This window comes from Papio anubis, chromosome 16, assembly GCF_008728515.1.
Source record: "Papio anubis isolate 15944 chromosome 16, Panubis1.0, whole genome shotgun sequence".
Taxonomy (NCBI): domain Eukaryota; kingdom Metazoa; phylum Chordata; class Mammalia; order Primates; family Cercopithecidae; genus Papio; species Papio anubis.
In genome coordinates, this window is record NC_044991.1 from 63,461,704 (window position 1) to 63,485,483 (window position 23,780).

Consider the following 23,780-nt stretch of genomic DNA (forward strand, 5'->3'; position numbering starts at 1 on the left):
AATTGCTTATTAATTCCCAGAGTTTATGTTTAATTTTATTTTTTAAAAACCTGTCAAACTGTTTTCTAGAGGGGCTGTACCACTTTACATTCCCACTAGCAACATATGAGTGATTCACTTTTTCTGCATTCTTGCAAAATCTGGTGTTGTCACTGTTTTTCACGTTAGCAATTCTGATAGGTATATAACGCTATCTCATTGTACTTTTAATTGGCATTTTCCTGATGGCTAATGATGATGAACATTTTTTCATGGGCTTATATGCCATCAGTATGTCTTCTTTGGTAAAATGTCCACTAATGTGTTTTGCCCATTTTCTTATTGGATTGTTTGTTGTTTTTTTAAAAAAAAATTATTGAGTTTTGAGAGTTCTTTATATATCCTAGATACCAGCCCTTTGTTGTAAATATTTTCTCTCCAATATATGTTATAATATACCCTGAAATCTAGTAATATTAGTCCTATAGCTTCATGCTACTTCTTCGATACAGTCTCTGCAATTGAAAGTCCGTTGGATTTTCATATAAATTTTAGAATGAGCTTATCAAGTTCCCAAGAGGATGTTAATTGGGATTGGGATCTATAGATCCATGTGGGAAGAACTGTTATCTTTCAAATAGTGAAAAAGTGCTGAGATTACAGGAGTGAGCCATCGCCCCTGGCCATATTGGTTGATATTTTTTTTTTTTTTTTTTTGAAACAGATTCTCGCTATGAACACGATATATCTCCCCATTTATTAGGTTTTTTTCTTTTTCATTTGTTTCTGCAGGGTTTTGTGATTTTCAGTGTAAAAGTCTTACACGTCTTTCATTAGAGAGATTTCTGGGTATTTTATGGGTTTTTGGTGATATTATGTTGTCTATTTAAATTTTTTTGTTCGGGCCAGGCACGGTGGCTCATGCCTGTAATCCCAGCATTTTGGGAGGCCAAGGCGGGTGGATTGCCTTAGGTCAGGAGTTCCAGACCAGCCTGGCCAACATGGTGAAACCCCATCTCTACTAAAAATACAAAAAAATTAGCCAGGTGTGGTGGCGTGCACCTGTAATCCCAGCTTCTCAGGAGGCCAAGGCAAGAGAATTGCTTGAATCCAGGAGGTGAAGGTTGCAGTGGGCCAGGATCTCGCCTCTGCACTCCAGCCTGTGCCATAGAGCTATAATCCGATTAAACTCACTTCTTAACTCTAATAGTTTGTAGATTCTTTTGGATTTTCCACATTCACAAAATGTCGTCTGTGAATAATGATATTTTTACTTCTTCAGTTCCAGTTTGTACATTTTTTCTCATCTTTTTGCACTGACTAGGATCTCTAATACAATGTTAAATAAAAATAATGACAGTAGACAGTTAATCTAAAGGGAAAAGCATTCTAAATGTTTTTCACCAATAAGTGTGATGTTAGCTATAGGGTTTTATAAGTGCCCATTATAAGGTAAGTGAAGACCTTTTCATTTTCTAGTATGCATAATTTTTATTTTGAATGGGTATTGAATTTACCAAATGTTTTCCACATTTTTAATTTTTTTTTTCCACATTTTTTGAAATGATAGTTTTTTAGAACATTTTTTAAGTAATGGCCGGGCCCGGTGGCTCACGTCTGTAATCCCAGCACTTTGGGAGGCCGAGGCGGGCGGATCATGAGGTCAGAAGATCGAGACCATACTGGCTAACATGGTGAAACCCTGTCTCTACTAAAAAAAATACAAAAAATTAGCCAGGCGTGGTGGCGGGCACCTGTAGTCCCAGCTACTCGGGAGGCTGAGGCAGCAGAATGGCGTGAACCCAGGAGGTGGAGCTTGCAGTGAGCTGAGATTGCGCCACTGTGCTCCAGCCTGGGTGACAGAGCGAGACTCCGTCTCAAAATAAATAAATAAATAAATAAATAAATAAATAAACAAACAAACAAACAAACAGAACATTTTTAAAGTGGTGAATTATATTGATTTTTTGTGCAGTGGCAGGATCTCAGCTAACTACAACCTCCGCCTCCTGGGTTCAAGCGATTCTCCATCTCAGCCTCCCAAGTACCTGGGACTACAGACATGCACCACCGTGCCCAGCTAATTTTTGTATTTTTAGTAGAGATGGGGTTTTGCCATGTTGGCCAGGCTGGTCTTGAACTCCTGACCTCAAGTGATCTACCAACCTCAGCCTCCCAAAGTGCTGGGATTACAGGAGTGAGCCATTGCACCTGGCCATATTGATTGATTTTTAAAATCGGATTATAGCTCTATGGCCTAGGCTAGAGTGCAGTGGCGAGATCCTGGCCCACTGCAACCTCCACCTCCCAGGTTCAAGTGATTCTCCCACCTCAGTCTCCCCAGTAGCTGGGATTACAGGTGTGTGTCACCATGCCCGACTAATTTTTTGTATTTTTAGTAGAGATGGGGTTTCGCCATGTTGGCCAGGCTGGTCTTGAACTCCTGACCTCAAGTGATCTGCCCCCTTTGGCCTCCCACAGTGCTGGGATTACAGGTGTGAGCCACCATGCCCGGCCATATTGATTTTTTTTTTTTTTTTTTTTTTTAATGGAGATGGAGTCTCACTCTGTTACCTAGGCTGGAGTGCAGTGGCGCGATCTCGGCTCACTGCAATCTCTACCTCCCGGGTTCAAGCAATTCTTCCACCTCAGTCTCCCGAGTAGCTGGGACCACAGGTGCATGCCACCACGCCCAGCTAACGTTTTGTATTTTACTAGAGACGGGGTTTCACTGTGTTCCCCAGGCTGGTCTTGAATTCCTGAGCTCAGGCAGTCCACCCTCCTCAACCTCTCAAAGTGCTAGGATTACAGATGTGAGCCACCGCACATGGCTGATTTTTGAATTTAAAAGCAGCATTAAATTCATGAAATAAATCACATTTGGTCATGTTGTATTGTTCTTTTTATATAACACTAGATTTATTACGTTAATATTTGTTTAGTATTTTTGCATCTACATTTATGTAGATATTGGCTTATAATTTTTCTTTTTTGTAATGTAAAGTGAGTCAGGAAGTATTCATAAATTGAGTCAGGAAATATTCCCTCCTTTACTATTCTCTAGAAGAATTTATAGGATTAATGTTCTTTATTCTCTAAATGGGAAAATTCACCAGTGAGATCATCTAGGCTTAGATAATTTTTTTGTGTGAGAAGGCTTTAAATTAGAGATTCAGTTTTTAAAAATAAGTATAAGGCTGTTCAAAATTTTTATTTCTTCTTGTATCCTTTTGGTAAGTAATGCTTTTCAAGGAATTTGTCAATTTCAATTAAATTATCCAAGTTTTGGCATAAAGATGTTTACAATATTTTCTTATTGCCTTTTAAATGACTATAGTATCTATGGGTGCAGTGCTTTGGGAGGCTGAGGCATGCAGATCACTTGAGGTCAGAAGTTCAAGACCAGCCTGGCCAATATGGTGAAACCCCATCTCTACTAAAAATACAAAGATTGGCCGGGCGCGGTGGCTCAAGCCTGTAATCCCAGCACTTTGGGAGGCCGAGACGGGCGGATCACGAGGTCAGGAGATCGAGACCATCCTGGCTAACATGGTGAAACCCCGTCTCTACTAAAAAATACAAAAAACTAGCCGGGCGCAGTGGCGGGCGCTTGTAGTCCCAGCTACTCGGGAAGGCTGAGGCAGGAGAATGGCGTAAACCCGGGAGGCGGAGCTTGCAGTGAGCTGAGATCCGGCCACTGCACTCCAGCCTGGGCTGACAAAGGGGGACTCTATCTCAAAAAAAAAAAAAAAAAAAAAAAAATACAAAGATTAGCCAGGCGTGGTGGTGTGCTCTTGTAGTCTCAGTTACTCGGGAGGCTGAAGCAGGAGAATTGGTTGAACCCAGGAGGCGGACGTTGCAGTGAGTTGAGATTGCACCACTGTACTCCAATCTGGTGGACAGATTGAGACTCTGTATCAAAAATAAATAATAAATAAATAAGTCTATAGTATCTGTAGTGATGCCCTTTCTTCATTCTTGATGTTTATAACTTATGTTATCTCCCTCTCTCTCTCTCTCTTCATGATCTTTTTTCAAAGAACCAATCTTTGGCTTTGTTAATTTTCCTATCCATTTACAATGGAAATTCTCAGGCTAGGCGCAGTGGCTCACGCCTGTATTCCTGGCACTTTGGGAGGTCAAGGTGGGTAGATCACCTGAAGTCAGGAGTTCGAGACCAGCCTGGCCAACATTAGTGAAACCCTGTCTCTACTAAAAATACAAAAATTAGCCAGGCGTGGTGGTATGCATCTGTAATCCCAGCTACTTGGAGGCTGAGGCAGGAGAATTGCTTGAATCGGGCAGGCAGAGGTTGCAGTGAACCAAGATTGCGTCACTGCACTCCAGCCTGGGTGACAAAGGGGGACTCTATCTCAAAAAAAAAAAAAAAGAAAGAAAGAAATTCGGAGCTTGAATTTTTTGGTATCACGTAAATATTTAGAATTCAGGCCTTGAATCCATGTGAGGGCCGGTCAATATCCACAACTTCTCAGAGGTTACTCCTCTTTAATCCCACCCAGATCCAAAGCTGAGACAGATCATTTTCTTTGCTGTCTGTCTTCATGGGGCAGGATTAAAAAAAAAAAAAAATCATGCCTTTCCTGAGTCCATAATTTGTGTAGGGTGGTCGCTGACTCATTTGGCTGTCTGTCCTGTATAGGCTGCAGGCTTTGTATTGCCTGAGTTAGAGATGTCTGCATGGCGTCCCACAACACCAGTGTAGGTTGATCTCCCAGGACTCATATTCCTGCTTTGTTTCTGGCACAAGAGAATTTCTCTACTTTCTTGAAGACTTATTCATTTATATATAATGTTTAAAATCTATAGCATTTGACAGTGGTGAGAGTGTAGTATCTCTCACCATAGGCTGTTTGCATTGCTGTTCCCTCCAGCTGGAATGCTTTTCACCGAGATATCTGCAGGGCTGCCTCCTTTGCTCTGTTCCTCACATCTTACCTTCTCAGTGAGTCCTACCTGACTTCCCTATTTAATCATCTTCATCAACTCTAGCACCCCCTATTCCCCTTACCTTCTCTGCTTTTCTTTTTTTATGTTTTTGTTTTTGTTTGATTTTTGAGACAGGGTCTTACTCTGTTGCCCAGGCTGAAGTGCAATCATAGCTCACTACAGCCTCCATCTCCTGCGCTCAGATGATCCTTCTGCTTCAGCCTCCTGAATAGCTGGGGCTGCAGGCACACCCCAGCATACTTGGCTAATTTTCAGTTTTTTTAGTAGAGATGAGATCTGGCTATGTTGCCCAGGCTGGTCTCAAACTCCTAGACTCAAGTGATGCTGTCGCCTCAGCCTCCCAAAATGCTAGGATTATAGACACGAGCCACCATGCCTGTCTCGTTCCTTTTTGTCATAGAACTTATAGCCATCTGTGTCATTTACTGATTTATTATGTTTTTTGTTTATTGACCAGTTCTTTTTGTTAGATGTAAGCTCCACGAAGGCAGGTTCTTTGTTTTGTTTGCTCCAAATCCCTAGAACAGTGTCTGACACATAGCAGGCTCTCAGTAAATATTCTTTTTTTTTTTTTTTGAGACAGAGTCTCGCTCTGTTGCCCAGGCTGAAGTACAGTGTTGTGATCTTGGCTCACTGCAACCTCCACCTCCTGGGTTCAAGTGATTCTCCTGCCTCAGCCTCCCGACTAGCTGAGACTACAGGCACCCACCACCATGCCCAGCTAATTTTTTATATTTTTAGTAGAGACAGGGGTTCACCATGTTGGCCAGGCTGGTCTCGAACTCCTGATCTCAGGTGATCCACCTGCTTCAGCCTCCCAAAGTGCTAGGATTACAGGCATGAGCCACTACGCTTGGCCCAGTAAATATTCTTTTAAAAATGCCCAGAAACTGAGTCCTTTTATTGGACAGAGGGAAAAATAGGAGTGTAAAGAGGGAAAGGGATTTGTCTAAGGTCACCTGGAGAGATGGTGACAGAGCCAGGACCAGAACAATTTCTCCTGGCCTGTTACGATGTGCCCGTTGTCTCCTCTGAGCCTCCCCACAGGACTCAGGTGTGGGTGGTGCAGAAGCAGCCTGCATCTCATAGCACTGTGGGCCACTTTCTCCTTTGGGAAGCACAGTCTGCCCTGACTTCTGTCACATGCCACTCGCTGTTTTCCTTCTTACCTGCTCACATTCTTTTAGCCTCTTTTGCTTGACCCATGAAGTGGCTATGTCCTGAGGCTCTGCCCGGAGGATTTTCCTGTCTCTCTCAAGGCCCACTTATTGAATGACCTTGCTCACTCCACGCCTTCAGTCATTCCCTCTCCAGGCTCAGCCTCTCCCCTGAGTGCCCATTTTTCTGGACATCTCTTTTCAAGCCTCTGGATGCCTGGCAGGCTCCTTGTGTGCAAGAGAAAAGCCTTGGTCTTGAAGCAAAACACCCGGCCCCACAGTCACTCCGTGAATCCGTGGGTCAGTCCTCACCACCCTCTGAGCCTCCAAGTTTCCGTCTGAGAAAAAGCACATCTTCTCATTCAACCCCCACAGGTTTGTTGGGAGGTTCCAGGGAGACTGTGGATTAACAGCTGTTTGCAAACTTAAAACATGGCGCCAAAGGAGGAACAGCACTCTGTGTCCCATAGACAGTGCACACAAGTCCCCAAGTGGGCCTTCCTCTTCCTGCCTCCCCCTGCCCTTTGCCCAGACCTCCTGTCTCCAGGGCAACCCTACCAGTCCCTCATACCAGATACTGGAGCCTGGTTTTGCCTCCTCCTCTCCCCCATCCCCACTTTGGGATCCATCAGCAACAATGTCAGTTCTGCCTACTTGCTATGTCTTTCCACTGTTCCCTCCTCCCCCTCCTACATTCCAGCCCAGTCCAGGTCCCATCAGCTCTCTCCTGGACAGTTTCAGTGGCCTCCTTTCTGGTGTCCCTGGCTTCCTTCTGTTCGCAAAAAGCCTCTCTTCTCCTAGACTTCAGATGTGAGAGTTGCCTCTAAATCCAAGATTTGGATTAATAGGGTCAACAAGATGGGCTGCTTGGGTGGGTCACCAGAGGATGCATGGGTTGATGGTTGACCAGATGTTCACTGGTGAGGCCTGTTTACGAGATGCTTTGAGTGGGATTTACTAGATGCTGAGGCAGGCAGGGTTTGGTTGTCCCTCTACTTGGGTGAAGGTGTCAGATACCCAGGTGAGGTCAGGCCCAGAGCTGACATGAGGGAGCTGAGGCCAGAAAAGCGCTGAAACCCATCTGTCCACATCCCTCCATTTCTCCCTCTCCACCCAAGGGTCCTTGGGTTCCCAGCCACAGCCCCTCCCTCACCCCGCTTTGTATGGGTCTGTGGGACAATTCCAGAGAGTCGTCTTCTGCCCACTTCAGCATAACCTGGGACTTTATCCCGGCTCCACCACTTTCTCCCTTGGAAAAATGCATTTACTTACTTGGGCTTCAGTTTCCCCTCAGAAAAGGGGGCTTTTAAATCCTCGCAGCTGAGGTATCGGGAGAATCAGTTGAAAGCCCCTCTGAAGACTTTGGCGCGATGCTCAGGAAATACAGGGCCAGGGGCCTCTTCCTCTCTATCCTTCTACCCCTCCCACTTGTCCCACGCTCTGAGCATTCGAAGGGAGAAGACCTTGTCTTGTTCCTGAGACACTCCTCCTACCCCGTGCCTGGCCCAGGGCCTGACATACAAAAGGTGCCCAGAAATGTTTTCTGAATTGAATCAAGGAAGGGAGAGGGTGTTGGGAAACAAGCAGTGCCCTGGTCAGGACACTTGGACCTGGAGTAGGGACAGGACTCTCCCTCACAGTCCCAAACACACCTTTCCATCCTGTCAACAAATTTTGGCTTTCAAGTCCTACAGACCTGGGTTCAAATCCTGGCCCGGCTCCGAGGCCTGGCACAAATGATCTCAGGTCTGCAAGCCTCAGCTCCTTAACTGCAAAGGCCCTGGAGCGATCTCCAGTTCACAGGGGTGCTGACACACAGTAGGTGCTCAGGAAATGGCACCCAGCCCATATTCCTCCTTCCCTTCCTCCTTTCCGCCTTTCCTTTCTTCCATATGAGAGATGTCTCCAAGGAAACAGGAGGAATTATTTTAAGAAGAGCCGAGGACTCGGGTGGGAGCGGATGGTGGCTGGGGCATCTGGCAGGCAGAGGCAGGCTGCACTGGCCCTTCAAGTAGACGGTGAGACCCAGGTGCCTCCTCATCTCAGAGAGCACTAGGCAGGGCCTATGGCAAATCTATGTTGAGGGGCAGAGGAAAAATGCTCCTGGCACCACAGAGCAGGGACAGAGCAATGGACTCCGCTGTGCATTTACCTCACTTGGTGGCCCTGAAAAAGTCCCAGCCCTCCAGCCTTGTGGCCTGGGGGTGAGTGGGAGGTATTACTGCAAGGGAGGTGGGGAGGGAGAAGGTGGATTGGGGCTGGTGAGTTCCCGGCTTAGGAGAGTATAAGCGAAGGTCTCAGGGTGCTCCTGAGCTGGGCAGAAATTCATTCATTCATTCATTCATTCATTCACTCATTCAATCATTCACTCGTTCAACTCATATCTACTGAACTGAACACCTTCCTCCTCTCTACCAGGCAATGAGCACACCTCATTTCACGTTTTCCTCAGAATATCCTTGCTGTGAGATTTTTGTCCCCATTGTGCAGATGAGGAAACCAAGGCCCCGAGAGGCAAAATGAATCACCCAAGTCCACGAAATCAAAGACTCAAGCAGGGCACGGTAGCGTGCACCTGTAATCACAGCTACTGGGGAGGCTGAGGTGGGAGGATCACTTGAGCCCAGGAGTTTGAGGCTGCATTGAGCCATGATCATGCCACTGTACTTCAGCCTGGGCTACAGAGACAGACCCCATCTCCAGAAAAAAAAAAAAAAGTCAACAGTTCTTTCCCAGCCTTTTCCTCATTTTCTATAGATCACTATCACCTTCAATAGAAAGTCCTGATGCCTTGAGAGGAACTCACGGTCACAAGGATCCAATCCCTGCCAACCTTTCTGGCTTTACCTTTTAAGCTTTCGAGGCTTCCCTCTCAGTGAGCTGCCAGTAGTGGCTCAGATGTGCCCCAGCCTGGCCTCCGGGTCTCTGAGCAAGTCCTTATGCTGCAACGTCCCCTCTGTCTTCCCCTTGCTCTTCAGGCTAAGTCCTGCACAGCTTAGGGGCCGCCTCTTCCTGGAACCCTTCCCACCCTCTCCCAAAGCTCAGTTGGTGCCCTTCAGGAGTGGTGGGTTTTCTTGTGTCTCCTCTGTGGACAGCAAGCCCCTTGAGGCCAGTGACATTCCTCATGCAACTCTGCATCCCTGGTACCCAGCAGGGGCTGGACCTGGGTAGGTATCAGTGGGCATCAAGTGAGTGAATGAATGAATAAGGAACAGTGTGGAATTGCTACTTCTAGCCTCAATCATTTTGTTCTCCAAACATTTCCCAGGCACCTCCTCCATGTCAGGCCTGATGCCAGCCCCGGGGAAGACGATAACTCAGCCTTGCATTTCACTTTGTGGTTCACAACGTGCTTCCATTATAAAAGTCCCAGCCACCCTACAAAGTAGGTGTTTGTGTTGTTTTGGGCTGTGTCCATTTTTTGAATGTGGAAACTGAGACCCAGTGAGGTTGGGTAACTTGCCTGGTCACAGCCAGTGTGTGGCAGAGCCAAGATATGAATCTAGGGCTGCTCAGTCCAGAGCCCACACTCCCTCTACACCGGGAAAACACAGCAAAACAGAGCAAAGGAATACATGACACTTAGACATTTATTTTGGAACAAATTTGAACAATATAGAAAATTTGGAAAATATGGGGAAGGAGAAGAAAGGAGGTAATTCTGCATAGCTCCCCTCTCCTGGGATACATGAGAATCTTCTGCTTGTTTTGGCTGAGCGTGGCCAAGTTCATACAGATGCAAGCAGCATGCAATATGAATGCAGATTGTCAAATGCTGCCTTTTTTTATTTTTTTATTTTTTGAGGCAGGGTCTCCCCCAGTCACCCAGGCTAGAGTGCAGTGGTGCAAACACGGCTCACTGCAGCCTTGACCTCCTAGACTCAAGTGATTCTCCCACCTCAGCCTCCCAAGTAGCTGGGACTACAGGCATGCACCACCACACCCAGCTAACTTTTTAATTTTGTAGGGATGAGGTCTCGCCGTGTTGCCCAGGCTGGTCCTGAACTCCTAGCCTCAAGCAATCCTCCTGCCTCAGCCTCCCAAAACACTGGGATTACAGCCATAACCGTGACAGGTCTCAAATACCACAATATAAGGTTAATTTAATGTGGCCTGAACCCCAAGGAGCTACTTCCAGACTTGTGGGAGAGGTAGAAGTAACAGGTGTGCCTAAGTGTGGGTTTCTCCCAAGTAGACCCTGAAACAGGCACTTGAGTGCATGTAGTTTATTTGGGAGGTGATCCTGGTCTGCAGGAGGGAGGCAGAGGAGGAGGGAAAGTCAATCAAATGGGCATTTGCCAGCAGGGCACCACTGTGGGCCACTGGAGCTCTGTGGGGACCTTCTGAAGAATGGTGGAAAGCATGCCTGAGACTGTCTCCCTGAAGGTTCGGAGGCTGCAGCATTTCCTTTGTGACTCTTTTCCCCAAGGGACTGAAGATTCTGCTGGGGACCTTACTCTCCTGCATTTCCAAGCCATCCTGTGCTTGGATGGGACAAGCTCTTGCAACTTCAGAAAATGCCATCAGGCAGGAAAGTGGAGAGACCTGGTGGGTGCTTGCAGCAGACCAGAGTTCAGGAGCTGTCCACCAAGGCTGCAGCAGAACTCAAGGCAGGCACCAATAGCATTTGCTTTGAGACGTGGTGTGTCTTTGTCATCATAAAGTATTTTGGGGATATAAAGCCAGGAATGAGACATAGAAGTCAGGGGTGATTTCCCCAGAATAGGTGACATTTGAGTTGAATTTTGCAAGGTGACTACACAATGGGAGAAGAGGCATTTCAGATAAAGGCTGAGGTGTGAAACAGCTTGTCTTCAGGAGAAACTGCAGAGCTTGTACCTGAGTCATGGGGTTTGGCCAAGATTGAGGTAGGAGCAGATGTGAAAGCCAACTGGTGAAGGGCTTTGAATACCAGACTCAGGAGGTCAGACTTTATCCCCAGGTACTAGGGAGCCAAGGCAGGCTTCTGAACAGGAAAGGGGCACAGTCAGATCCATATTATAGAAAGATCTCTCTGGGGCTGGTGTGGAAGATGGATTGCGAAGGGGCAGACTGGAGCCAGAGCCCTGGGAGGAGGATCCCTGCAGGGGTCCTCGGCCCAGGCTAGCCTGTGAGGCTCCTCCCTCCCCATTTCCCTGAGGGGTGGGCCCTGCCTGACATATGCTTGATGAACCCAGAGAACAGCACTGGAGTGGGCATTCCCCAGATCCATGTTGACCGATCTGGACCTTATCTGGTTTGGTACAAGCTCAATGTCATCATTAGCTAGATATGGTCATTATCTGGATTTAATCATTATCAAATTACAGACCTGGCTTATATTCCACTCTCACTCCATCTCTGTGGGCCTCTCCATCTCTTTTTCTGTCTTTGTCTCTGAGTTTCTCTCTCTCTTTTTAAAAATCCATACTTCAGATACACACAAGTGAGTTAAACTGAGTCCTTGGTTCATGACATGCCTTCAGCATTGGTGCATCAAGTCCTACAATGTATATAATACAAGATAGTAGAAAACATAATCTAATATATGCACCTGGATCCACTGCTCACCCCAAGAACTAGAACAGAATAGTATCTGACATCCGCCTCTGTGCTGCACCCCGTCCCATCCCCCAGCTGTCTGCTGGAGGTCACTAAGATTCTGAATTTTGAGTTTATCCTCTGCTAGTTTCCTTGTTTTTAGTATTATTACATGTATATATACCTAATCAATATGTAGTTTGTTTTTACTTGTTTATTAATTTTATGTTAAAAGTGCCATACTGTATATACTCGTCTTTTCTTTTTAACTCAATACTGTTGATGAGAATGTCTCCAGGTTGTTGTATATAATCATGATTCATTTGTTTGAAGGCTGTATGTGACTATACCATTATTTATTTATTCTCCCTTCAGTTGACAATCAGGTTGTCTTCCGGTCTTCTGCTATTGCAAACAGTGCTGTGTGGCTGTTCCTGTGCATAAATCCTAAAGCTCTGCAAAATGCGGTCTGGGCATCCTCAGCCTGGGCATCCCCTGGAAACTTGTTAGAAATGCAGAGTCTGGAGCCATGCCCTAGCCCCGCCAAAACTGAATCTGCATTTTAACAAGACCCCTGGGGGATTCACTGGGTATTCACATTTGAGAAGCACTGGCCCAGTGTACCTCTGCATGGGATTCTCGTGGGCATAAACATCAGGAGTGGAAGTGCTGGGTCGCAGTGGGTGGCCCAGATCATCCTCCTGGCAGCAACTTCGGAGCTGCCACTGAGCTACAGCTTCCCCAGCTCTTGGTATTGTCCCGCGTTCTCATTGTTACCAGTCGACTGGGCGTGCAGTGGCATCTCATCATGGTCTTGACTTACATTTCCCCCATGACTAACGAGGTCAGGCACCTCTTCGTATGTTTACTGGCCATATGTTTCCCCTTCTGTGAAACGCCTGTTCCTGTTTTTTGCTCTTTTTTCTTTTAGGCTCCCTCAACTCAGTCCTGCCTTTGCATATGCTGTTCTTTCGATCAGAAACACCTTCCCCCTTCCCTGCCCTGTGCCAGTTCTTCCAGGAAGCCCTCCCTGATTGCTGCTCAGGTTGTGAGCCTCCTCAGCCTCACAGGCAGGAAAACTCTGTGTCATTATCCCTTCATTTCTTCTCCTGAAGTCTCTTCCTCACTGGAGAGGCTGTGAACCTATATGGCTTGGTTTGCATAGAGTTAACAATTTTTTCACTTTAGTTGCCATTATTTTCCAGGATTTTCTGAAGTTTTACATTTCAGAAAATCTTAACTGCTAGTTACTCTTGAAAAAATAAGATATGGCTCCACTGTCTCCTTCCCTAGATGGCAAAATCAGCTGGTGCTGAGTAGGGGCTGCTCCTGCTGGACTATGTATCACAGTCCCCACAACTCCAGGCTCACAACTTGCTTAAACAACCTGTCCAAGCCCTGTGGGCATTTAGGTTTGTGACCCTTGCCTAAGCATGCCCAATGCTTATTCCTCTAAAACTTGCCCTTTCTTCCCCTCCTCCCCATAACCCCATCCTTGTTCCCACTTGGAGCTCTGCATCTCTCCCCTGTGCCATCACACTAGCCTCCTTGACCTTCCTTTCTCTAGCCTTGCCTCTTCCAGTCCACTGCCATGTCACACTCCTGCTCAAGAACCAGCAATGGCTCCCCATTGCCTTCCCAGGCACCACCTGACTTTCTACAAAACAAAAAAGTATTACAATAGGAATATTTTATGTCCAAAGAAAAGTCTAGAGAACAGCATGACAAACACCCATGTGCCCACCACCCCAGCTTAAGATATAAACCACTTCAAGTATATTTAAAGCCCTTATTACAACATTCCCTTCCCTCTCTCCCTCACGGTCACTACTCTCTTGAATTTGCTGTCTATCACTCCCATGCATGCTTTTACACTTGTATTACATATGTATGTGTCGCTAAACAATATATGGTATTGTGTTGCATGTTTTCAAACTTTATATATCTGGCATGAAATTATATTTTCCATCTGCAACTTGCTTTTTTCATCCAACAATATATATTTTTATTTTAAAAATTGTATTGAAGTATAACATTCATACAAAGAGCAACATTCATACAAAGAGCACACAAATTATAAGTGTACAACCCTGGATTTTCACAAACTGAATCAACAGTGTGTTTTTGAGATTTAGCCTCAGGATGCATAAGCTTGCATTCACCTATTTTGAGGATTGTGGAGCAGAGACAGTTTTCCATTGTCTGAATGTGTTGCTATTTATCCAGTTTCCAGATGATGGACATTAAGGCTGTGTCCAGCTTTTCACTATTACAAACGATGCTGCTATGAACATCCTTGTGCAAGTCTCCCGGGCCCCCGTGTGAGGTGTTCTCGAGGGCAAAGCCTGCTCATCTTCAACCTGATCATATATATACTGCCAGGTCGCTGTCCAGCCCCTGGCTCTCGCTGGCTCCCAGCTCATTCGCCAAGATCTTCCCACTGCTCCAGAGAGCCCACTATCCTCCTTGTTGACACCCTGCCCAAACATGCCACCTCTTTGCCTGCTGCATACAAGTGTTAAACTCACCTCTCCATCCAGGCTTTACTAAAACCCTACCTCTTCCAGGAAGCCCTCTTGGGCAGCACTGGGCCTCAGGGTGTCATCTCCTCTGAGTGACTTCCTCTCACCCCAGTTGTTAGAGCCAGAGAAGATAGAGACAAACCCAGACCAGACACTGGGGGAAGGGGAATATGTTCTGGAGAAAGGAAACATGGGTAGACTAGTAGGGAGTGTGAGAAGCTGGGGTATGAAACAGATTGCTTTGGGCCTTGATGGATGAGTAGGAGTTTGTCAGGTAGAGAGGTGGGAGGGCATGGCAGGCACAGGGAAAGGCAGAGGCTGGGCACTGGAACAGTCATCACTGGGTTGGGGATGTGAGCAGGGTGGATGGGTGGTGGAGGAGACTGGAATAGGGCTGTGAGGAGCCTTGCAGGCCACCCTTTCACCCATTCTGACCCTTCTGCATTCAGCTGGCATTCTCTGGAGATGGCTGTGTGTGGGAGCCAGGGAAGGCAGGCACATTCATTTGACACCTACTGAATGCCAGGCACCAGTAAAGAGCTTATACCCATTATCTCTTTGGTTTCTCACCCAAGTTGGCGATAGAGACTCATGGTGTCCCCATTTTACAGGTGGAGGAATGGGGCTCAAAGAGGGACAGTCTTTTGTCTGTAACCACAGAGCCAGGAGAGGTAGGGCCGGTACGCAGTTCAGGTCCATCCCACTTCAGAGACTGCATTTAACCCCCGTTCAGCCAGAGGCGAGAAGACACCTGGGAGAGGGTTCTGCGGAAGCAGGTCACCGGGAGGGGGCACCCATTCCCAGAGGCAGAAGCCCCGAGTTCTCGGGGGTGGGGTGGTTCCTGACTCGCGCAGTGTGACCGGGACCAGTCTCGTTCTCTCTGGGCCTCAGTTTCCCTCCTCCACGGGGCGGCGATGGTCAACACAGGTTCCTACCGGCCCGCCCCATAGCCTGGGGTTCCGGGGTCCCGTGCCACCGCGGCCCGCGCTGTGTGACCTTGTTCCAGTAGCCTGCCCTCTCTGGACTGGCGGCCCCGGATTTCCAAGCGCTCTTCCGGCTAGCGACAGAGCGGTCTCCGGCTGCAGAGACCCTCCCGCTTCCCCCGGGTTGCGGGGGCGCGGGTGGGGGTGGGGCGCCAGGAACTGCGCGGGCCCCCCCAAAGCCCCCCCAGCCCCGCGCCCGCGGCCAGATCCGCGCCTGGTTTTGGGCGCAGCCGCACGGCCCCCTCCCCCGCGCGCCTCTCCCCGCTCCCCGCCCCCTCCCCGCCGCTCTCGGGGAGCCGGGGCCGCGCGGCTCCTCCTCCCGCAGCCGCATCTGGGGCGCCGCGCCGGCCGGAGGAGAGGCATGGGGCGCCCGCGGGCCGGGGCCGGGGCGGGGGCTGGGGCCTAGGCGCGCGGACCTGCGAGCGGACCGGAGAGGCGGCGGCGGCGCAGCGGAGCGGCCAAACGGGCCGGAGGCGGCCGAAGCGCCCGGCGCAGGTGAGGGCGCGGGGGTGGCGCGCGGCGGCTCCTACCCCCTTCCCGGGCCGGCGCGCTCCGTCCCTCGTCTAGACCCCCCAATCCGGTCTCCTCCCCGACAGACCTCCCTGAACCGGGGGGCGGTGCTGGCGCAGAAAAGCCCCCTCCCCTGCCAGTTCTATCTTCCGAGCCCGGGTCCGAGGGGCCGGCTGTGCGGCTGGGAAGCGCCTTCTCTGGTTGGGATCGCCCCATCTACATCTCCCCGGACCCTCAAATCGGGGGCGGCGGCACTGGGGCCCGGAACCCCTGTCCGGGGCCGGACCCGCATTCTGGCTCTTTTTCCTGCGGACTCCCCCGTACCCTGTATCAAGCGGCTGCCAAAGCCTGGAAGCCCCCTCCTCAGGCCCGCCCCCTAATCCGCAGGGCGGCCTGGGGGTCAGACGGACCCCTCCCGTGCCCGGCCAACCTTGGCGCCTGGGAGAGCAGGGCTATGCTGGCCAGGGCATTCCTCCATTCATCCCAGCTGCCTCGGATCCCGCCTCGGTAGCCCCAGGAGCCGCCGGCTCCCCCCTTCCCGAGCTCTTTCCCGGACCTGGCATCTGGGGAGGGGGTGGGGGCAGCACCCCCCTCCCGCGCTGCATAGCGCCCCCTCCCTGTTTGCGTCCCTGCGAGGGGCTGGGCTGACCTGGGCACCTGGGCTGGGGGGGCACTCACATGGCTACCGGAGGCCCCCACGTGCGGCGCCCCGCGGAGACAGGGGTTCACGTTCAGACCCAGTGGCGGATGGACCAGGTGGCCGCGGGGACCAGCTGGGTCCAGATGTGCCGGGCCTGCTGGGAGGGGACATGTGCTACCTCGACGTGTGATGGACCTTGGTCTCTTTTGGCCGAACCTGCCGCTCCAATCCCCCTCCATCCCTCCATCACTCCATCCCTTTATCCCTCTGTCCCTTCTCCCCTTCTTTCTCCGCTGCCTGTGTTAAAGAGAGGGGCTGTCAGAGACTGTTGATGTGGGAAAAAATGAAATGGGGGAGGGGTTGTGATTGGCAAAGGCCAGTTCTGCGAGGGGGAGGGGGTGCGGTGGGTAGTGGAGGTGCCCTGAGAATGGGAAGCCCTAAGCTTGGAGGGCAGCGCTGATGGGGAGAAGGTTCCCGGCACCTCCACCTGCCTGGAAGTGGAAATGACATAGCGGGAGGGGGCTGCAGTTCCAGCCCCTGGGGAGACTGGCCTGCCCTGCCTCTACCTCCATTGCACCTCTTCTCCAAGACTAGTCCCCAGTGGGAAGGAGGGAGTCCTGGCTCTCTCTGCCTCTGAGCTCTCACTTGTGGGAGGGGGCTGTTTTCTGCCAGCTGGAGGTGGTGGGAATCAGTTGTACAGGACCATCTCTGAGAACGCCTGTTGGAGGAGCCCTGTTTCTGTCCCTCCTTGGTGGCCACCTCTCCCTTGCCTTCTCTGCCAGAGGGCACTGGGCTGCCTGGTCCCAGGGTGGGGCTGCAGAGCTGGTGCTCTGGCCTGGCTGATGGGTGGCTGGAGTGTTGGAGCCACCACCAGGCCCCAGAACCGGCTGTTGGGGCCAGTCAGCGGCAGACTCCAAGTGTGTTACCAGCAGCTCGGGAGATGCTGGCTATGCACGTGGGGCTGGCGAGAGTGCCTGTCTCCAGCTGTGGCAGGGGTGGGCCAGGGATCCTGGGTCCTCCAGGAGCTGGGACAGCACAACTCAACTTCTGGGAGTGTGCCTGTGTGTGGTGTCCATGGCGACCCCGTACTTACCTGCCAGAGGCCTGGTGAGGCCTGTGCTGGGGCGCTGGGGAGTGCAATGGCTGACAGGGTCCCCACCTCCAGGAGCCTCTGTTTTGTGGGGGGAGGCAGCCTGTGTCAGGTATTGGAGACAGTGTCCATGCTGAAGAGAAACTGTGAGCTGGACAGGACCTGATGGCTGGGTTATGTGGAACCCCAGGAAGCATCCGGCTGGTGCCAGCCTTGAGATGGAGCCGCAGGTCTGAGGGCTGTGCCCCGGGCATGAAGCTGCCTGGCAGCTGAGTTGGTGTTTTTGAAGGAAGGCTGTGCAGCACTTGGGAACTAGGAGAGAATGTGTGCTTTGGAGCTTTCAGGAGACGCTGACGTATCGGATGTATCAGGGGCACCCACTGACATCTCATTAGGTTCTTGTGTGGTTTGTGAGCCACGGGCTTCGTAAATGCCAGCAGTTTCACATTATGGGGAGGCTCTGAGGAACCGTATCCTGGGCACTGTATGTGACAGAAGTGGGTGGTCCCTACCCTCCTATACTTCTGTGATGGGTATTCATTCATTCAGAAAAGCATTAGAAAATCGCATTCTCTGACATCAGTGCATTTGAACACTCATTTAAACGTTCTGAAATGTGAATTAATAAAATCTTGAATGCAGGGGTTTTTTTTTTTATAGAAAGCACACAGTAGGTACTCAATAAATGCCATGGCTCGCAGGATGAAACCCAACCCCCCCCCCCCCCAACTAGCTACTTTCTAGCCATGTCTTGCTCCCCACCCCCTCCCTCTTTGGCTCGGGTCCCCCTGGCCTGCCTTCAGTTCCTGGAACAGGCCACATTCCCTCCAGCTTCAGGGTCTTCACATATGCTGGCTCCTCTGCCTGAACATCTCCAGCTCCCTTCTCTCATGTGCCTGTTCAACTACTGCTCATCACCCAAGCTTAAGCATCGCTTCCAGAAGAAAGCCTTCCTCGATGCCCAGGCCCGGCTGTGTCACTGTCACCATGTGCCCAGCCCTGTGGGCCTGTGCTTCATTACCCCATCCCCATCCTTCTTGGATGTCTCTGGGTGTGGTTGGTGCAGAGATGGGCAGGGTCCCGCCTGCCTCTTCACGCCATTCCCTGGTGCTGAGAAGACGTCTTGGCTCAACGTGGATACTCATCCATTTCTTTTGACTTTTGACGACCTGGTCCATTCTGAGTAGAGGGCTGGGGAATGGGGGGAGACTTGGCCAGGCCGTTGCCAACATGACTGTCCATGTGCGTTCCCGGCCTCCAGCTGGGTCTGCATACACAGAGGTATTTAGCCAGAATCTGTGGGAGTTACAGGCCTGTAGCCTCTAAAATCCCAGCAGGTCTGTGGGACCCCCAAGGGCTCTACAAGAGGGCGAGGGGCCATGCTGGGGCAGACCCAGCATCTCTATGGGTGTGCCCCCGGCCAGGGATTTCCCCCTGTGGCTATTCATTTGCTCACATCATCACCTGTCTACCTGTTCAGCCTTCCCTCACTCGCCAGGTCACTGGCCTGTTCACTCTTTCATTTCCTAGTCCTCTGTTCGTTCTTTGGGCTACTAGTGCTTCCTGAGGCCCACTCAGTGCCCAACCCTGTGCCAGGCTTGGGGACACAGAGTCAGACCTGCGAGGATCCCACTCTGTAAACTGCAGCCATCCTGCCAGGTGCTTCCTAGTGATGGAGACTGGTGCTGTCCAAGGGCCAGAAGTGCTTCTTAAAGGATATGCACTTGAGCTGGGTTTTGGAGGCTTTGGGGATTTGGGTAGATGGAGAATAGTGGGGAAGGACACTGCTGGCTGTGAGAACTGCATGGATAAGGCACAGTGGCCCATGCTTGTAATCCCAGTACTTTGGGAGGCCAAGGTGGGAGGATTCCTTGAGCCCAGGAGTTTGAGACCAGTCTAGGCAACATAGTGAGACCCTGTCTCTAAAAGAAAAAAAAAAAAAAAGAAAAGGAAAAAGAAAAAGAAAAGAAAAGAACTGCATCAATAAAGACAGGAAGGCAGCCACATGCTGGGTGAGCTTGGGGATGCTGCGGGTTATGTGTCCTTTTAAGCGGAGGTAGCCACTCCTGAGTGGGCCACAGGGAGGCTGGTGGTGGAGGGAATAGGGTGCAGCGTGGTGGGCATCCACTCTTCTAGGAGCCCTGTTGAGAATTTGCTGTGTTCCTTTGGATGAGGCGTGTCCCCTCTCTGGGCGCCCTTGATAGAGTGAAGACTTGGACCTGGTGATCTCTGAGGGGCCTTCTGCCTTCCACTGTCCGAAGTCTGTGATCCTGAGAGCCCTGCATCTTGGGACATCTGGTGGGCTCTCCTCCTGTTTTCTGGACAAGGAAACTGAGCATTAGTTTAGTTTATTAGTAAGGTCTCCAAGGCTGCACAGCTAGTGAAGTGGAGGTGCCAGGGTTTGAATCCAGAGCAAGCCACTGGGTTTGCTGTAGTGGCTTTGAAGGGCAGCTTTCGTGTGTAAGCTCCCAGGGCTGGCGTCAGCATGGGGCTGACGAGGCTTGGCAGTTTCTTCTAGCAGATGACTCTGTTGGTTAAGGGAGTGAGGGGGTTGGAGAGCAAACTCACTGGGCATCTTTGGGAAAAGCTGTCACTGAGGAGTCCTGTGTGTTGTACCAAAGACAGGCCCACTTCCTACTTCATCAGAATATGGGGGGACGCTTTGAGACTCACATGACTAGACATTCTTTCGTTGTGACCTATTGGGGAGAGGGTTGCCTGTTCTGTTCCTATATCCCCTCCACAGCATCTCCTGGCAGCTCCTCCAGGGCCAGGACTGAAGCCTTGAGGGGTGTGCAGTACTCTACAGTTCGTAGAACCCATTTGATCACCCATCCTAGCCGCAGCCAGGGTTAGGAATGAAAAGTGATATTGTCTCCATTTGACAGATGAGGAAACTGAGGCTCAGAGTGGTTGGGTGGCTGCCCAAAGTCACTTGGAGGGTGGGGGGTGGACCCTCAGCCGAGGCGCCCCTCTCACTGGGTCCTTGCGGGGAGGGCAGTGTGTAGGGGCCTTTCGCTTGCAGATCGCACATTATTTCCTGAGCCAAGGAGCGGGGCCCAGGATCCTTCTGTGCTAGGTTTCGCAACGCCGCCTCCTCGCCACCGAGCTGTCTGACGTGGCCTTTTCAAAAACCCAAAATGAATGGAAGCACATTTTGTTTGGAGAATTTTGCTACACCCCTCACCAGGGCTGGTTGCAAAACCAGGCTTGGGGATCCCTGCTGATGTTGACGGTGATAATAATAATAATAACTGTATCATTGGCTAGCATTTCTTTTCTTTTTTTTTTTTTTTTTTAGACGGAGTCTCGCGCTGTGGCCCAGGCTGGAGTGCAGTGGCGCGATCTCGGCTCACTACAAGCTCCGCCTCCCGGGTTCACGCCATTCTCCTGCCTCAGCCTCCTGAGTAGCTGGGACTACAGGCGCCCACCACCGCGCCCGGCTAATTTTTTGTATTTTTAGTAGAGACGGGGTTTCACTGTGGTCTCGATCTCCTGACCTTGTGATCCGCCCGCCTCGGCCTCCCAAAGTGCTGGGATTACAGGCGTGAGCCACCGCGCCCGGCAGCATTTCTTTTCATTCATTCATTCCTTCAACAAAGCGTTTTAGACCATCTCCCAGGCCATGTGCACTGCTCAGCCCTCTGTTAGTGAGCACTGATGCAATACTTGATGCCTGGACTCTCTTTCAGCCTCCATCACACCCTGTTATGATTATCACCCCCATTTTATGGAACAGGAAACTGGGGCACAGAGAGCCAAGGCTGCACAACTGGTGAAGTGGAGGTGCCAGCATTTGGATGAAAGGCTCCCTCCCCATGACAGGAACTGGAAGACAGAGGCCGGGGTTTGGACATAAGTCAGTTAGAGTTTAGAGGCTGGTCTTAGCCCCGTGTTCTGGGGATTCTGAAGTTCCTGTTTGTTCCACAGCAAGCGTTGAGTGAGGAGGGAATCAAGTGCAGCAGTCCCAGTTCCTGGCTTAGGGAAACCTGAACAGACACGCTGGGGGCAGAGCTGGGCCTGGTCTGGAGAGCAGCCTCGGGACTACCCTTGGACTCCGTGGCCGCTCTGCTGTCGGCGGCCACCACTCCCCCAGTCCCTCCAGGGGCCCCATCTGAACTATGAGGTTCGCGGGTACTGAGGGATGGGCATCAGAGAACTGTGGCCTCTCTCCCGACTCCTTTGCACTTCCCCAGCACACAATTCTGGTTAAGCCAGCGCATCTCTCAGGCTTCTCACAGGGCACGGGGAGTGATATGGGTGATAAGGAGTGACCATGACCGGCAGTCCATTGGTGAGGAAGAACAAGATATTTGGTTTCTGGGACTGTTCATGGAAAGGGCAGAGCCCTCAATATGTGCTTACGCGCGCGTGTGCGCACACACACACACAGTGCAGCCAACCCCCAGCCACAGTCACATTTGCACTCTGCTTAGGTGAGAGAAGGGCTGTGCCGGTCACCCACCTCTGGGAGTCTGCTTCAAAAGTGGCTAACAGAACATTTGGTGCGTGAGGGGGTCATCTTTAGAAAGCAGAAGATGTGGGCAGGTTCTGTCTTTGATGATGTAGAAATGGGGCAGGCATCCTGGTGTCTAAATGGAGCAAAAGACTTATTGAGGCACTTATGGAGTGCCTGCTGTGTACCTAGCACTGCACTGGGACTCAAGGTGGGGGATCAGAACCACGTCCTGAAGAGGTGTTGTGCTGGTGGGGGCAGTGGGACTCTGCACCCCCCAGGTGCTGGGCTGAGACTGAGCACTCGGCCTCTGGGTTCAGGTATTTTTCTTCCTGTAGTGACGGATAAGCCTGCGGGGGCAGACAGAGGTGGGTCCAGGAGGCTTTTTGTTGCAGCTCCCAGGACATGGGTGCTGGGTATTTGGGGGTTTGTAGTAAGAGGAACGAGCAGGTTTGCTGCTGCTGTGTGTCCCTAACTGATTGCCTGCACCTCTCTGGGCCTCCAGCTACTCGGTGGGAGTAGAGGTGGGAGTTTGGTTTCTGAGTCTTTCCCGGTTTAGCCCTCTGTGACTCCAGGGATGAAACGAGTTGGGTTTCCCTCTGAGCGGTGTCAGGGAGTCCTCACTGTCCTCACCCCTGACCTGCCACCTGGCTTCCCCACCGCCCTCTGTCTTCCAGCTCTTGTCATGGGGAGGGAGCCTTTCCTTCCGCCCACTGTGGGCTGACTGCGTGCAGTGACGCAGCACCCGAGGACTCTGGAGTGCAGCTTGGAAACGGGAATCTGGGTTTGCTAGAGACAGGGGGAAAGGTTCTTCCCACCACCCCCAGCCGCCTGCCTGCCTCTCTCCCTCTGTGGCTGCCACCAAGCCCTGACACCTTCTCAGCTCTGCCAGATCCACTCAGGGAGTGGGAGGCTCAAGGCTGGAGGCTCAGCTGAACAGGGCCCAAGTTGGAGTCTCAGCATGCCAAGGCCTTGCTGTGTGACCCTGGCATGCTTGCCTGCCTTTTCCTAACAGTGTGTACTGTGAGGGCTGGGCTGTGAGATTCTGGGGCTGACCAGGCAGCTTTGCAGTGACAGCTCTAGGGGGTCACCTGCAATTGGGGAGGAGCTCCTGACTGGACTTGGTCTGCTGCTGGGGGGACAGGGCCGTGGTCCAGAGACTGCTGGGTTGGAGATAGAGTCAGGACCCTCTGCCGCCTGTGTTTTCTGTGGGCACACCCTGCAGCTGAGGGAGCAAGGTGCTGTGGTCATCCCTGTTTTACATCTGGGGAAACCGAGGCTGCACAGCTGGTGGGTAGTAGAGCTAGGATTTGAACCCAGGTGTGTGTGATTCATGCACCCAGTTGAGAAGGTAGACCCCAGGCAAGAGGCCCGCTGGGCCACTCCTTGTGAGGGCTCCTTGTGCCCTCTCTGGGACTCAGTTTCCGCAGCAAGAGTCAGGAGGTGATGTTGGGGTTGCCTTGCCCTTCTCTGAGCCCCACCTGGTACTGCTGGAATTTTTCTGAGCCTCCTCACCTGACCTACAGCTCCTATCCTCAAAGTGAGTGTGGCGGCAGGAGAAGGGGTGTTGGCATCTGACACTTCCTCAGGGACCTGCCACCTCGGGGTGTGAGGGATTCCTGGAGGACTGGGAGTGCACGAGGCCTTCCAGGGACAGCATGCTGGGAGCAGAGGCGCGTGCAAAGGCGGACGGCTCTGGGGGTCTTGACTAGACCAGGGGCCAGGCCCACCTCTGCCCATCTATGCATCCGACCCTCGTAGATCTGGTTCACAGGGGACTCTGGGAGAGTGCAGATGGGGACAGGGAGGGAGGGCCGCCCTCAGGGTCTTTCCCACTCCCTCTGTGTGTGTGTGTGTGTGTGTGTGGTGTGGTGTGTGTGTGTAGGGAATGTGAAGGGTGTGTGTGTGTGCATGCTGTTTGTATGTGTGTATGTGTAGTGTGTAGTGTGTGTGTG

At 51.2% G+C, this 23,780-nt stretch overlaps 1 protein-coding gene across 1 annotated transcript in view; it reads left to right on the forward strand.

The window, feature by feature from the left end:
* Positions 1 to 15,595: 15,595 nt before the first annotated feature.
* The window catches only part of DLGAP4 (DLG associated protein 4), a 228,625-nt gene continuing 220,440 nt past the window's right edge, over positions 15,596 to 23,780 (forward strand). The window contains exon 1 of the mRNA XM_021921088.2: positions 15,596 to 15,624. The gene's annotated coding sequence lies outside the window, so the exon portion shown is untranslated. The remainder of the gene's footprint in view (positions 15,625 to 23,780) is intronic.